Below are 12,653 nucleotides of genomic sequence, written 5' to 3'. Positions count from 1 at the left end.
TATACGCCCCCCCCCCCCCCCCCCAAAAAAAAACTTTCACAGAGAAAACTCTGCCTCCTATAACCTCTCCGGCTCATCTAATTCCGGGGTTTAACCTTTTCTTTTTTTCCAGGTAAAAGGTACCATTGCTAACCTCAAGGTCGTTGGGCTTTCATGCTGCGCCTCTGGTTTCAATACTTGCTCACTCACCCAAAACATTTAGGTAGTTGAGGTGCTATATGTATGGGTTGAAAACCTGTTCCATGGGTGGGGTGCAAAAACCCATTAAAATATACCCTCAGTGAATTATTTACCCCAATTTTGGAGTAAGAAATGGTTGAACACTTCGTAGGTTTTCTGTTGTCTAATGTGTCCCACATTCATTTTATGTCCTGTAAACACAACAGGACACAAGTGGAAATCTCTGTAAAGTGAAAAAATGCTCTTATGAATAGAACAAGTGTCCCCATTGGAAGATTTCTCCTCTATTCCTGCCCTGTGACAACACAACAAATATTAGGAAGTTACCTCGCTTATATTTACTTTAACAATGGTCACCAAGACAAACCAGAGAGAGAGAGAATCGCTACAACAGGTTTACAGACCACAATAAAAACCTGACAGAAGTTCTAATTATTCCATACTCTAACCGAAACACAAAACATGCTTTTTAGGCTATAGATAAACTTTAATGATATATTTGTGCGCTTTGCCTAGCCCGTCTATAATTAGCAGAATGTCCCAAGAGTTGTAATTTGATCAGGCATAGGCACATCATGTAACATTGCATACCCAGTGAATTCTGCACTTCAGTGTTGGTCAATTCACACCCTGCCTAGCATGAAAATAAATAAATAAATAATGCTTAAAGCCCAACTTCAGGTAAATGACAGGTTTTCCCTTGTGGTGGTGCTGTCCCTGCACTGCATGGGTTAAAGCAGGGGTCTCAAACCTCCGGCCTTCCAGCTGTGGTGAAACTACAAATCCCATGATGCATCTCTCTTCTGGAGTCATGTCTGTGGCTGTAAGAATCTTGCAATGCCTCATGGGATTTGTAGTTCCACCACAGCTGGAGGGCCGGAGGTTTGAGACCCCTGCGTTAAAGGCTCATTTATAACTAGGGGACAGGAAAAAGCAGTTTTACTTACTTGATCCCTGATGCCTCTAGCCTGCTCGAATCCCCGCAGCCTCTTCTCCCCTTTGCACAGGCAGACTGAGTACTCCACCGCCCTGCATTGTACGGAGGGGAAGGAGGGCACTGACTTACGGGTGAGCGGGGATCAGGTAAGAAAATCAGCTATTAACTGTCTCCCCCCCATCTGTGATGCTTTTGTCTTTCTTAGCAGTGGATGACTGGATAGGTATCTCAGCACTGTATTTTCAATATATGTTCAACATTTCATTTTTATGTTGTTTATATTGCAGTATATGTACAATACAAGAGCTTTGGTTGGTAATGGTGGTAGATTTTTATATGCAGCTGTATTTTATATAGCTGGAGCTTTATTTGAAGCAGTGGATTAAATAAGACCGGATTATCTGGGTAAACACTCCTTGTTTAATTACACATTTAAATCAACTGGTTTACATTTTCTCTTCAGCCTGCGATTATGTTTGCCTTCATGAGTAACATGCAAGTTTTCCCACATTGTATGCCTCAGACTTTAATGCCCCTTGGATTGCAGCATAGTTGAGTATAGCCATTGCTTTTTTCATTCCCTAGGTGTTCCAAGCACCTGGATCTGTACACTTGAGTGTACAACAATGAACCCCAATAAAGCCCAAAAATGAACCTCTGATTTGCTTTTTTTTTTCCTAGGGTGACATCGCTGCGCCTCAATAGTTACAGCATGGTGAATGTTGTCACCCTTGGACAGGAAAGGGGGGGGAAAAAAGCCAAAAAAAAAAATGCAGCCACCACTTCAAAGGAATGGTAAACTGCAATATATTATATATTTTTGTTCTCAGGCTTAATTATGCTTTAAGTTCATTAAAGCTGAACTCTAAATACAAAAATGTTTAAAGTTCATGTAAAGTCAAAAACATTTTGGATAGCGAGAAAGGATTAGAGCCCCAGTAAGATTTTACTGCTGCCCAGGGCACCATTAGAGATTTTCACTCACTTCCTCTCCTGCTGACGTTTGGATTTGAGGGGAACTCTCCAACAGCAACACAGACAGACAGACAACACTGTTATAAATCTGAAAGAACTATGAATTTAGGGTTATGGTCTCTGCCAAAGAATTGTTCTTTCCAGCCTAAAATTTCTGATTTATTTCCCAATATAGATGTTAATAAACTTTGGAGGAGTCTCTGCGGGCAGCACTGGTTCTTTACAGCAATTTCTCAACATAATTTCAGTCATGGCACCCTTAAAAGTATGCAAAATCTCCGGCACCCCAGTCTACAATGTTAACAGCGTGTGGCTCCTCCTGAATCCATACCAAACCCTTATCCCACATAGGGGATATTAAGGGGCCCCCTTCACCTTAAAAGGAGAATTATGAGGTGAGTGATTTTCAGTCAGCCTCATAATCTGAGCCGACCTGTGACAATGAAACTGTCACAGGTCGGCTCAGAAGATAGGGAAGTGAGCAAACACATAACGGCGCTCGCTCACTTCTCGATCATCTCCCTGCAGAGAGCCGTGACAGGGGAGGGACTGGATTCCCCCCTCCCCTGTCCGATCCTCCAGCGCTGACTGGCGGAACGGATGGGGGTGGGTACAGCTGGCTCTGCCTCTAGATAGGCAGAGCCAGCTGTCACTCACGGAGCTGGGCGGATCCAGACATAATTGTCGGGATCCGTTCCGGCGTCTCAGTATACCGCGAGCTGTAAGCTCGCGGTATACTGAGCTTTGGGTGACGGGAGGACGCTAGTTTGTGTTCTCCCGTTACCCTTAGGAGAACTATGGGGAAAAGCCCTAACCCCATAGTTCTCCTTTAATGTTCCCTTTCAAATCAGGAGCTCTCATTCACATTATATCCCACCATTCACATCAGAGTTCCCCTTTACATCTAAGTGTGCCCCTATACATCAAGAGCCCCCTCCTTTCACATTAGAGTTCCCCCCTTACATCAGCAGCCCTGTTCACATCAGAAGCCCCCCAACCCTCACATCAGCATTCCCTTTCAAAGCAGGAGCCCCCTTCACATTAGAGTTCCACCATTTACAGAATCCCCCTTTACATTAGGAGCACCCTGAGGAAGGCAGAAAGCACCCCACAATGAAAGGGCAGCCTGCTTGAGAAAGGCTGCTTTATAGGAGACTCTTGGTAACTAGGTAGATACACATTGGTTGGAAAGTGGCAAAGCTTTCTGAAATCTACAAAAAGGTCACTAAACAAAATGAAGTGTTTGGATTGGATGATCGCTCTTGTATTCTCACAAAAAAAAGGTGTCGCTTTTAAACACTTCATAATTTTTTTTTTTTATTGGACTGAAATGTTTGTTTAATGCCCTAACATATCTACATTTATTTTAGTTGTGAAAACATTTTCTTACAAAAATGTGGCATCTCTATGGGAGTTTGTCTCCCTCGCTTACAAATATTTGCAAGGGCCAGGGAGAGCTTACTTTTTGGTGACAATAAATCATTTCAGCCACTTTTTTTTTTTGAAATATAATTTTTCACTGGCTGCATTATTAATGCATTTCAAATGATAAGCACAAATGTATTTCTCACACTTTTTTTTTTTTAGGGATGCACCGATATATCGGCCGAAAGTGCAATTTTTGTGCCGACACAGCGGCACATCCCTGCTTTCTTTTCTCCCCACTGGGACACAGAGCAGCAAGAGAAAGTGTGACAGCCGGCCGAGCGCTGTGAGCGGCCGGTGTCTCTCCTCCCACACCGCTCAGCCGCCTATCACAGTCCAGCAGAGCGGTGTGGGGGCGGAGACAGCCCACGCTGTTAAAGGAAATATAGAAAAACGTATATTAAAACAGAACTACAAGTTTAAATTCGATTATCAATACTCAGAGAAATACTACATGCGGCAAAACATTTTGCAAATTGACCTAATTTCGCCATCATGCTTTTCTCAAATCAGGAAATACAGATGATTAGATACCCTTTACGGTGGAAATACAGTTTAGCTTCTGCATGAGATTTTTTTTTTTTTAAATAATTTTACATTTATTTGCAAAAGAACTGCCAATATTAAACCATCAATAGGATTGTCACTTATTTTTATATTGTACATACAAACATGTTTACTCTCAGTGTCCAACCAGATAACCTTCATTTCCTTATTTGATTGTTTTCACCCTGTTATATTTGTATTATTATATTATTTTAAATCCCATATTGTATATTAAAGTCCATATTGGTAAAATTGTCACATTTATACATCTCTATTTTTTTTATAACCAGTTTAATTCAAACAAGGTGAATAAGTCACACCTGATAATTTGGTCAATGACAATTTACTGTTTTAAGTCCTAAATCAATTGGTTCCATTTTCACTTCATTCTGTGACTAAGCACATGTCTGCGTTAAATGTGTAAGGCTTCAGTCATACTTGCTTTTTTGTCCTCTATATGCAGATGGAAATCTGTCAGGCTAGATGCCTCTGTTTATGCTTCTAGATGGTTTAAGTGATGTGTTTACATGCATCTGGTACTAAATTCTCAATCAGAATACTCAAATCGGTTCCTAGATGCACCCGACTTCTATTTTCTGAAAATGCAGATAAACTGACAGCAGATAAATGCATCTAGACCAGGTGAGGAAATTACAAATCCCAGCATGCATCTCTCTGGGAATCATGCCTGTGAGAATCTTGCAGTGCCTCATAGAATTTGTAGTTTACAAACAGCTGGAGGGCCGCCCGGTAGACTGCCACCACTGTGTAAGAGGCCACAAGGTCACAGTTGACCTCCTAGTCATTGGTGGTCAGCGGCAATAAGCCCTGCCAATCATTGGTGGTCAGTGGCAGTAACCTCTTCTCCCTCGCCCCCTCCCCAAAAGTACTACCTAGCATTGGTGCAGAGTGGACATTTACCTGACAGACATCCGTGTCCTGCACCATTGCCTCACTCTAGAATGACTAGAAGTGGTGTCTGTTACAATGCAACACATAACTTACTAATACATTTACATAGCAATTCTACCATGGCAACCAATCAGCTTCTAGCTTTCTTTTTTAAAGCTTAACTGAACCAACTGAAGAGAGAAGCTGATTGGTTACTACGGGCAATGCTCCAAATTCTGCCTGCTCCAGTCCCCCCACCCCCCCCAACCTGTTCTGTATCTTCCCTCACACTGAATATTCCCTTCACATCAATGAGTGCCTCTTATAAATTGTGACTAGAGGTACATTAGTACTCAGGATTAAGATGAGAGGCAGGAATAATCAGTTGCTGCACTCCAACACTGAAGTGTCATCAATATTGTGACTATATGACATTCTGAGCTTGCCTTATTCCAATGTATCTTTGTTGACATCTCTCTTTCTAACGAGTAAACAAGAGATTTAGCTAACTGCTATTAGAAGCGAACCAGGAATGTAAAGCATGTTGTTAAGTCAAGGTGGATTGCTTTAACCATTTCAGTCGTGGATTAGTAAACTTGGCGCTTGTATAACTATTCCTGTAAGTGGTGCGTGGACTGTTCCACACTCTGACATAGATAATCTACTGTGCGAAGCAAGCTGGGCCACTGATCTTACTGCCAAGACCTAGGATTTCCAAGGATCACCCAACCAGGTTTTACAATATCCCAAACCTTAATGGAGTATATTATTATTATATGGCACCAACAGTTTACAATACAAGACAGACAAGATGGTTGGGCCCTGCCCGTCAGAGCTTACAATCTAAAATCCAGGTCAGCCCCTGCGAGTTAGCTTAAAAGGAGAACTATGAGGTGAGTGCTTTTCACTCACCTCAGAGTTCTAGCCGACCTGTGACATTGAGACTGTCACAGGCCGGCTTAGTAGATCAGGAGGTGATCACATACCGGCGTTCGCTCACTTCTCGAGCCTGTCACAGCTCTCTGCCGTGACAGGGGAGGGGCTGGATTACCCCCTCAGATCCACCAGCGCTGACTGGAGGATCGGACGGGGGAGGGGGCGGGTACATACACTTTGCGATTATCGTACGATCGCGGGACTTCCAACGATTCTCGTACGATAATCGTGCAGTGTATGGGCACCTTAAGTATGGGGATGAGTGTATTTCACTCTCCCCATAAATTCTCCTTTAACCACTTCTGGGTTCATGTCCTAAATCCAGCCCTGAAGGGGTTAAAACAAGCAGTCACCATGTACTCGTTTTCTTTTTGTTCAGCCAACTCCTGGCTTTTGCATAAAAGTGAGCACCTGTCACCTGCCTAATGCTATCATACAAAACAATAAAGTAACACAAAAAAAAAAAAAAAGGAAAAATATATTTAAAAGGAAAAGAATTAAAAATATCATATAAAAATGTTAAAGCACCCTGTTGTGTACATATATGAAGGCAAGCATCCATGTAGGGTGCACACGTATATATGAACAACGATTGTGCAACACATATTGGGAATCACAACACATGATGGAGTGGGACAAATGACTATAGGCGTCTCATTAACAGTTAACGCTATACTGATAAGCTGTTTCAAGAGTTGCCTCTTGATGATTTTGGGTACAGTCATTTTTTCCGGGTGCACACACTTGACATACACTATATTGCCAAAAGTATTGGGACACCCCTCCAAATCATTGGATTCAGGTGATCCAATCACCTCCATGGCCACAGATGTATAAACTCAAGCACCTAGGCATGCAGATGCTTCTACAAACATTTGTGAAAGAATGGGTCGCTCTCAGGAGCTCAGTGAATTCAAGCGTGGCACAGTGATAGGTTGCCACCTGTGCAATAAGTCCATTCGTGACATTTCCTTGCTACTAAATATTCCACGGCCAACTGTTAGTGGTATTATAACAAAGTGGAAGCAACTGGGAACACCAGCAACACAGCCATGAAGTGGTAGGCCACGTAAAATGACAAAGCCAAGTCAGCGCATGCTGAAGCGCACATAAGTCTCCAACTGTCTGCAGAGTCAATAGCTACAGACCGCTACACTTCGTGTGGCCCTCATACTGGCACAACAACAGTGCGTAGAGAGCTTCATGGAATGGGTTTCCATGGCCGAGTAGCTGTATCCAAGCCTTATATCACCAAGTGCAATGCAAAGAGTCGGATGCAGTGGTGTAAAGCACGCCGCCACTGGACTCTAGAGAAGTGGAGACGTGTTCTCTGGAGTGACGAATCACGCTTCTCTGTCTGGCAATCCGATGGACGTGTCTGGCTTTGGCGGTTGCCAGGAGAACGGTACTTGCCTGACTGCATTGTGCCAAGTGTAAAGTTTGGTGGACGGGGATTATGGTGTGGGGTTGTTTTTCAGGGGTTGGGCTTGGCCCCTTAAGGAATCAGCATACCAAGACAATTTCATGCTCCCGACTTTGTGGGAACAGTTTGGGGATGACCCCTTCCTGTTACAGCATGACTGCGTACCAGTGCACAAAGCAAGGTCCATAAAGACATGGGTGAGCGAGTTTGGGGTGGAGGAACTTGACTGGTCTGCACAGATTCCTGACCTCAACCCGATGGAACACCTTTGGGATGAATTAGAGAGGAGACTGCGAGCCAGGCCTTCTCGTCCAACATCAGTACCTGACCTCACAAATGCACTTCTGGAAGAATGGTCAAACATTCCCATAGACACACTCCTAAACCTATACCTATGTGTATGCCCGCTTGAAGCAGGCCAAACACAGGACTGAAGTAAACTGCATGTCAAATGCACCTGTCAGTAAATTCTGAATGGTCTCGGAAGTGTCTTAAACTAATGCCATTGACACAAGCCCAAAACCTGTCAACACCAAAGGCCAAAATGTTCCCCATAGCATAGCAAATGTTCATAACAAGTTCAGGTCCACTTTAAAATCATCCATGCAGTCCTAACCTACGAACAGGGAATTACGCAACTATGTTTTCTTATCAACCAAGGAAATAAGGAAGAGATTATTTTTAGGGCCTAACAGATGTACGTCCTTGCTGCAATTTCACACAAGAACTGAGTTTTCCTACGCAGTGAGAAGTGCTATTTTGTGATCGGCGTTCCTTATGCCTTACAGGAAATATATGATTCAGCCACATAGCAGTTTGTGTCTGTCTGCACCAGGCAGAATGATGGAGAGGCATCTATTAGGCATTGTGCGTGGGCCCTCAACTTCATTGTGAACCTGCAGATGTCTTACAACCATATTTAAAGTGAACCTACAACCAACCCTTAATCTCTGACGTAAATGCAGTGAAGGTGATCAGCTGCTGAGAGAAAGACTAAAATGACTTCAGTGCTTCTGCTATTAACTTTGACAAATTACTCCATAGTACTTGTAGCTACAGAGATCCGTGTTTTAAGCTGGGTTTACAATGTGTTAGCACACGTGCATTATGAATGAGCTGGGTGAAAATTACTCCATAGTGCCTGCAGCTACAGAGATCAGTGATGGCTTGTTTTAGGCTGGGTTCACATGGTCATGCTGTGCTAGCACAAATAGATTATGAATGGGCTGCCTGACAAACTACACTATAATACCTGCAGTTATAGAGACCAATAAGGGTGGGTTTTAGGCTGGGTTCACACTGCCATACATTATGAATGGACTGCCTGACAAAATTACTCCATAGTACTTTCAACTACAGAGATCAGGGTGGGCTTGTTTTAAGCTGGGTTTACACTGTGTTAGCACATGTGCATTATGAATGGGCTACCTGAAAAATTATTCCATAGTGCCTGCAGCTATAGAGATCAGTGAGGGCTTGTTTTTCACTAGCATGCTGCATTAGAGAATGCACATTATGAGTGGGCTGCCTAACACACAAAAAAAAAATGGGGAGAGCAGCATTTGTGGCAACAATGCAATGCAAGTGTTAGGAAGCTGTGCTGGGGTACCATTTATACTGAACAAACTCATGTTACTGCACCATAGAAGTGTTAACAGGGCCTTAAAGGTCATCTACTGCTTGTTAACAATATGTAAATACTTGAATGTCCATAGCCTGGCCATAGATTTACGTTAAGGGGCAGAAGATTTTAATAGATGTATCGTGGAGAATCTGGAGAACTCCACTAGCACTAGATACTTCTGACATACCAGCCAGCCCTAGCTGTGCCAAGCTTACCCAGCAATATATACCACACAGCATAAGTGGAGGGTCTGATTTCATGCTTACAGAAATGTGTGGGAAAAGCAAAGAGTGGAATTGTTTCAGCTAAATTAGGGCAGACAAGCTGGCACAAGAAAGACAGTTGTGGCTCTCAGGCTGCCAGCTAAGCATGCCATTCTATTGAAGGCCATACACACAGACCGATATTTCATGCAACCATGTATTCATATTGCATATTAAATTTGATATACCCAATATAGTTAATGCAAACGGTAACCAAAACAGGCTGATCGCTTTCAACTTTAAACATTTACTTGAAAAAGTAATGGAAAACATAAGTGATCATTCAGATTTGATCTATTGCTCCATATACCAAACAGGCTGAAAAGGCAATCAGAACATTTCACCCATTTGACTGCTTTTCATTTTTGAATTGATCCCTTGAAATTAAGTGAAAGCAATCAGAAAAGCGGGGGGAAAGTGACTGATAACTGCTCGATTCTATCAGAATGTGGAAACAATTGATTCATGGAATAATCAGATCAATATAAACAAGACTGGTATTAGATTCTATCAGAAGATGGAAACAATTGTTTCATGGAATGATCAGATCAATATGTCTACGACTGGCATTAGATTCCATCAGGATATAGAAACACTTGTTTTGTTGAATGATCAGATAAATATGTGTATGATCGGCATTAGAGTCTATCAGAATATGTAAACAGTTGTTTTTTCGAATTATCAAATCAATACATGTATGGCCAGCGTTAGATTCTATCAGAATACAGAAACAATTGTTTCTTGGAATGATCCCATCATGTGTATGGCCAGCATTAGAGTGTAAGCTCATGTGACCAGGTCTTTAATGACATTTGAACTGGTTTGTACAGATCATCCTGTGTCACATTAGATCCCACGAGAGAGAGAAGCTGTTCTCTAATGGGTAGTGATCACCTGCCCTAGAATCTGATGGGCGACCCAAACATATGACGTGTGTTGAGCGATCATTCCATTATCTCAGGTGACACGATCACCATGTGTCCTCCCTATACTGAGCACCGCCCTGCGGCAGCGCTCCACCTGTCTCCTGGCACAGACCTGGGACAGCTGGCCGCTCTATAGTACGTGTAGGAGAGGGGCTGTGACGGCTCTTACCAGCAGCTGTTGTCATCCCCACCAGAATCAGCACCAGCATCCCCGAGAGCAGCACATATCGCTGATCGATCCTCGCCATTGTCGTCCCGTGTAACTGGCCGGCTCTGTACACTGATCGGACTGTCACTGCCTGTCCTAAATCAGCAACTCTTCCTGCTGCTACTGTGAGCTTCTCACGTGATCCCCAGCCACCAATAACTGGGTGTGGTCTGCCAAAGAGCGGTCACGACTCTGGAGTGCGGCTTCAGCCCGTCCCGGAAACCAGCGACACCTCCTCTGCCTTTACCGGCAGCGCTAACTTGTCCTGCGAGTTCGTCGCACCTCCCGCCGTGACGTCACTGCGCACGTGGCACCAGAAAGCGCTCACCTCCGCACACATCAATAGCACCTTCCTGTCCCCATTCCCGGGGCGACAGCGCCACCTACAGACAGCGCGACGACATTATCCACTTATAGTTCAATGGCCCAGCTCTATTAATATGGGGAAAGTTGTCTTTTTTGCCTATAGTAACCCATCAGATCTCAGCTATTATTTTATAGTGCAGGCCAGAACATTGGAAAAAATATAATATAATAATTCTAGTAGGTAGGTAACACATACATTGCAACCAGGGGCGTAACTGCAGATCATGACAAACCCTTTAAAATCTAAATCATGGACAGGTAGCAGGAGAGTTGTCTGCATAATCTCTTCCTGTACTTCTGATATCAACACTTCTTGATTGGAAATGCCGTAAGGGGTACAAGATCAACAGCAAATTCAGCAATCCTTCATGCCCCCCCCCCAGGCCCCAAAGCAGCTGCATGGGCTGCTATGGCTATTGTTTACGCCCCTGATTGCAATATTTTATGGATAAACTTATCTCTCTCTCTCTCTCTCTCTCTCTCTCTCTCTCTATATATCACTTCAATATATTTACTATGTATTACACAACCCCCAAAACCTAACCACTCTGCCGTATTATATTAAATATTCCTGTAATACATCCCTGCAATGAAAGGGGGAAAAAATTGCTGTGTGGTCATGTGACTACATGCCTGGGCATTTTGTCAGGTGACTTTAGCTTCGGAGCCATGGAGATTGAGTGGCGCAAGCAAGTTAGCAGTTGTGATCTTCTGATACTTCACTACAGCTTAGGTGATGTGGCCGGATGTTACAGTACATGGCTACATGACAGATGGCTGATAGAGCACGGAGCAGCATTTTCTGCGTCCATTTTACATAGGTTGAAAAAAGGCACGGGTTTAGGAATAGAGGACAAAAGTGGATTAATAGGTAGAAAGTCTCCATTAACAGAACCCTATACCCATGGTTGATCTAGAGGAAGGCAAAAAAACCCTATAAAGCAAGGTCCAATTTGCTCCAAAAAGGAAAGAATTCTTCCTGATTCCCTAAAACAATCAGATATTCCCTGAATCAGCAATCTCTGGTGGCTTTTTTTACGTATAAAATGTTAATATCTGTTATATTCTGTGATTATTTTGATAATTAGCTAGTAGTTGGCTAGAACTAGTCCTGAGGAAGCCTTTTGCACATTTTCACAGCTCTTACTGCGAAGAAGCCTTTCTGTATACAAAAGGTGAACTGGTTTTCCTCCAGGAGTAGAGTGCCCTCTTATCCTTTGTGGTAACTTAAAGTGAAAGACGTTGCACCAAGTCCACTATATGGACTGTTAATGTATTTATCATATCCCTACCCTTAATCGCCTCTTCTCAAGAGAGAACATGTTCAGTTGAGCTAATAATAGATGAGCTTCTCCATGGGATGGAGATATGTTATCCAAAGTCTAACAGATGCCAAAGGCCTGCCAAATGGCTCTTGAGTGTGCATAATAGTATGATAACAGAGCCCTGTATTGAGGGAATGAAATGCGGGGGCTTGGTGTGAACCCAGTTCGCCAGAGTTCACCCAAACGTGCATACAACTCACTGACATCACCCCCTCCTGTTCCACTCATGTGCGCCTTGGACATTCCCCACCCCATGGCTAACATTTCAAAAAGGGGCAGGGAATGCCCCTGCAACAACTGATTGGGCCAGGAGGTGATTACATGAGTTTTGGCAAATTCTGGCACACTGGTTTTGCACCAAGTCCCACACAGCCTTACTCACCACATATGTTGGGGAGTGAACTGTGTATGCTGGAGTACTGATCTCACTGGTGATATGGATACAGGGGAGTGAGCTGGAGCGCTGATCCCACCAAAGGCCTGGAAACTGGGGAGTGAACTGTGTATGCTGGAGTGCTGATCTCACTTTTAATGTGGATACTGAGGAGTGAGCTGTGTGTGCTAGAGTGTAGTTCTCTCCAGAGGCATGGATACTGGGGAGTGAGCTGTGTGCTTGAGTGAAGATCTT

The 12,653-nt window shown here is 43.4% G+C and overlaps 1 long non-coding RNA gene across 1 annotated transcript in view; it reads right to left on the bottom strand.

The window, feature by feature from the left end:
• The window catches only part of LOC108792864, a 21,203-nt gene extending 12,237 nt beyond the window's left edge, over nt 1-8,966 (bottom strand). Inside the window, exons 1-2 of the long non-coding RNA XR_001941601.1 lie at nt 8,955-8,966; nt 6,309-6,312 (exon numbers count right to left, since the gene is read on the bottom strand). This is a non-coding gene — a long non-coding RNA (uncharacterized LOC108792864). The remainder of the gene's footprint in view (nt 1-6,308; nt 6,313-8,954) is intronic.
• Nucleotides 8,967-12,653: the final 3,687 nt, after the last annotated feature.

Source organism: Nanorana parkeri, unplaced genomic scaffold (assembly GCF_000935625.1).
Source record: "Nanorana parkeri isolate BGI_ZX_2015 unplaced genomic scaffold, ASM93562v1 scaffold691, whole genome shotgun sequence".
NCBI classification, from domain to species: domain Eukaryota; kingdom Metazoa; phylum Chordata; class Amphibia; order Anura; family Dicroglossidae; genus Nanorana; species Nanorana parkeri.
This window is presented reverse-complemented; position numbering and strand designations above follow the sequence as displayed.